The 4312-nt window shown below is 43.8% G+C and overlaps 1 pseudogene; it reads right to left on the bottom strand.

Annotated features, from left to right (window-relative positions):
- Positions 1 to 350: 350 nt before the first annotated feature.
- Positions 351 to 4105, bottom strand: LOC124004045 (annotated as a pseudogene).
- Positions 4106 to 4312: the final 207 nt, after the last annotated feature.

Genomic DNA, 4312 nt, shown 5'->3' with positions numbered 1-4312 from the left:
AAGATAATTCACTGCTATTCTACACATTTTGCCATGAGGCTGAGAGAAAATGTTGCAGTTTTACACCTAATTACCTGTAATTCTAAGCATTTTGGCCATGGCTTATGACATGTTCATATGCTATATGGGGAGAAGGGGTTTGGGGCCCCCAGAGCCCGTGGGCCACCCGCCTTGCGGGGGAATGCACACCTGCTTGCTGTTCCCGTCAGACCAGATCGGATCAGTTCAATTAGCAATGCCAGGAATGATGTTCCCCACTCTCCTTTGGCATTTTCCTTCAGCCATCAATCCAACATACAGAGACAGATCAACACACACAGTTTAGGGAAGAACATTACTTTTTCTTTATTTTCACAAGAAAAACGAGAGAAACAGTTGCATTGATACATTTATATCTGGAGATTAGCTACATCAGAGTACACACAATATACAGGAATGAAGGCCAGAATTACTAAGTCACTGTATCCTCATCCTAAAAATAAAAAAAATCAACTATTTGTTTATATCGACTCACACCCCGAGCACTGGGCCAGTCATGTGACTGACAGGAGAGATGACCAGTGGAGCTACGTTTCTTTTACCATCAGGATACCCACAGTGGAAGTATGGATAGAGTTTCTCAGTGAATTTGTAGCCAGTGAAAGAGCAGATGTGAGATCTGGCTGTGGCATCCACATCATAAATGGAGACCCGACCCTCCTCATAATCCACAAACACCCCCACCTTCTGGGGCTTCTTTTCAGGTAGTAGTGTACTTTGGGGTCATTAGGCATGTAGTCATTATCTGTATCCAGGCCAAATGTCCAGAGTCCATCCTCAGGGCTCAGTGGTAACCACCCCTGCCTATTGATCGACTCAGTGGCCACTCCTAAATCCCATTCAGTCTTCCCCTTCACCTGTACCTCAAAGTAAGATTTCCCCGAGGAGAACCCTTCCTTCCCCAGGACACTGTATGTATAAGTAAACCTCTTTGGGTTCCTCAAGAAATTCTGTGATTGATCCCCACACCTCACTTGTTTCCCATCCACGGACAGGATTAGTTCCGGATGTGCTGTATCAGGGTCCAGAGTCACATCCATTGCATACTGCTGAATCTTCTTTGTCTTAGCTTCACACAACGTCCTCAGCTCATTCTCCATCTCATTATGAAATCTCTTTACCTTACTCATCAGTTTGTCCTCCAGCTGAGATACAGCTCTTTTCATGTACCCCATGCGCAGGTGGCTTTGAACACTGATCTCAGACCAGTTCTTGGTCTTTACTGAGAGACACCAGGACGGGGAGCTCTGGAGGAGTTGGAGATGGTCCTCAGTGTGTGAGAGCTGCCCCAGCTCAGAGCTTATCCTCTTCAGCTCAGTGATTTCTTGCTCCAGTTCTTTAACAAGACCTTCACCCCACCTGTCCACAGCTTCTTGCTTCTGATCAATCACACCAATGAGCTCAGCCTGAAATCTCTCAATGGAGTGAACTAGAGCGGTGAAAACCTGCACTTTGCCAAATATATCCATCTCAGTGTGTCTCTTGCTGAGATCTACTGAGTGTTTGATCTCCTTGACCTTCTGCAGATGCTCCTGAATCATCTGCTTCACTTTTGCCTCTGTCTTCCCAAGCTGAGCCTTCCTTTGGTCACATTCTTCTTCCAGAGGTATGCTGTTGTGAGCCTTGTGGTCAGTCTCTGAGCAGAACTGACACACACATGTCTGGTCAGTCCGACAGAACAGCTTGAGGAGTTTGTTGTGTTTCTTACATACCTTGTCTTCAAGGTTCTTCACAGGGTCGATCAGTTGGTGTCTCTTCAGGGCTGGGGCTATCTGATGATGCTCCAGATGAGTGTCACAGTACGAGGTCAGACAAATAAGGCAGGACTTCCGAGCCTTGCGCTTCCTGCCAGTGCAGACATCACAGACCACTTCTCCGGGCTCTGCAGCGGAATCCTCTCTGTCTCTCACTCTCAATCCCTTGAAATGCTCCGCAACTCCTTTGAGTGTTCTGTTGACATCTGATTCAGGTCTTCTGTGGAATATCTTGTTACACAGGGGACACTGGCACAGATCTGTGCTATCCCAGTATCCTTTGATACAGGCCTTGCAGAAGTTGTGTCCACATGGGATGGAGACTGGGTCAGTAAACACATCCAGACAGATAGCGCACTGGAACTGCTCTTCAGACAGGAGACTGCTGGGCGATACCATATCTGGAACACATAATGAACAGTTATTGGAATGAGTGAGCTTTGATATCTTTGCTTACCAAACGTACAGTGCCCTTCAGAAAGTATTGATACCTCTTGACTTATCCCACATGTTGTTGTGTTACAGCCTGACTTCAAAATTTATTCAATATAATGATTTTCTCACCCATCTACACACAATACTCAGTAATGACAAAGTGAAAACATCTTTTTAGAAATGTTAGCTCATTTATAGAAAATGAAATAGAGAATTATCTAATGTACATAACTATTCATACCCCTGAGTCAATACATGTTAGAATCACCTTTGGCAGCGATTACAGCTGTGAGTCTTTCTGGGTTAGTCTCTCAGAGCTTTGCACACCTGGATTGTACAATATTGGAACATTATTATTTGTATAATTCTTCAAGCTCTGTCAAGTTGGTTGTTGATCATTGCTCTATAGCCATTGTTATGTTTTGCCATAGATTGTCAAGCAGATGTAAGTCACTCCTACTCCTGCTCCCTCTTTCCAGCGCTCAACGTTTACGGTCTACTAACCACTGGTCCAACTTCCTAACCCTGTCATCTCCTGGTCAAAGATGAGAATCACCTCTTAGGGACCAGGATGCGGAGGACCTGCTTTCCTGTACCCTATGGTTCCACGTCAGCTCTGGAGAGGGTTCTGGAGAGGGAACCCACTCCTGCCACCTGCCCTAAAGGGCACACAAATCCCTCGCCGCTGGACACCCAGGTATCTCCCGCACCATCCAATCCCTCTCCAATAAATACTGGTGGCCCAGGATGTGGCCCAATATGTCAACTCATGTTCGGTATGTACTCATCAGCGGCCTTGGTCACATCTTGTCCATAAACTTTGTAACGGATCGTCTCCTTTCTGATTGTTTTACCACTATTCTAGTTGTTGTTGACAAATTCCTCTGCCCTGGCAACCCACATTGCGTGCACCTGGCAACCATCATTGCGCACACCTGTTCCCCATCGTTAAGCACACCTGGACTTCATCACCACTCTGATTAATCTCCCTTCATACTCAGTCATCAAGCAGTATTGGTTTAGTGCCGTTCAGTACGCTGCTGTTTTGTATTTTCTTCATGTTTATTATTATTAAACTCACCTTCTGCACCTGCTTCCTGACTCCCTGCTTATACGTTACAGAAATTCACTGCATGACTGAGGGACCTTACAGATAATTGTATGTGTGGGATACAGAGATGAGGTAGTTGTTCAAAAATGATGTTAAACACTATTGTTGCACACAAAGTGAGTCCATGTAACTTATAATACGACTTGTAAAGCACATTGTTACTTCTGAACTTAGTTAAGCTTGCCACAACAAAGGGGTTGAATAGTTATTAACTCAAGACATTTCAGCTTTTCATTTTGAATTCATTTGTAAAACATTCTAAAAACGTTATTTCACTTTGACATCCATTTCCAATGCTGTCTGTAACACAACAGTTGGATAGAAACTGAAGGGGTGTGAATAATTTCTGAAGGCAGAGTAGTACTAACTGTACATTCATTTAGAATTAGAGAGGTTCAAATTGTATTGGTCACATACACAGCAGATGTTATTGCGAGTGTAACGAAATGCTTGCGCTTCTAGTTCCAACAGTGTACCAATATCTAACTTGTAATTCCACAACAACTACCCAATACACACAAATCAAAGTAAATGAATGGGATAAGAATATATACATATACAAATATACATGCAAATATATTTTGTGTACAAATGAGTTTTTCTTTTGCCTAAAGACGAACAAGTAATAACAGGTGAGGACACAGAAAGGGCTGTGATTAACTCTTTACTCACCTTTGTTTGTGTGTATGAATGTGTCTGTGTGGACACTGCTCTCTCCAACACTCTGGTCCTAGTAGTGCAGCTGTGTATAGGAAACCTCTGAAGATGAGACAAAATGAGACAAGATGTGTTACATTCCACTTTATCAACTCTCTGATGCTCCTTCCCACCAGTTGAGTGACAGAATACCTGCCTCTATTTCCTGCTCGGGAAGTTCACCATTCACAGCTCATGCACTTATATCATATCGACATAACTGTTCTTTAAAACCCCTTTGCACCATTCCCGATATGGCTTCACCTTTCGGGTATGA

Source organism: Oncorhynchus gorbuscha, linkage group LG18, assembly GCF_021184085.1.
Source record: "Oncorhynchus gorbuscha isolate QuinsamMale2020 ecotype Even-year linkage group LG18, OgorEven_v1.0, whole genome shotgun sequence".
Lineage (NCBI taxonomy): Eukaryota > Metazoa > Chordata > Actinopteri > Salmoniformes > Salmonidae > Oncorhynchus > Oncorhynchus gorbuscha.
Note: the sequence above shows the minus strand (reverse complement) of the source record. Positions and strands in the feature narration are given on the sequence as shown.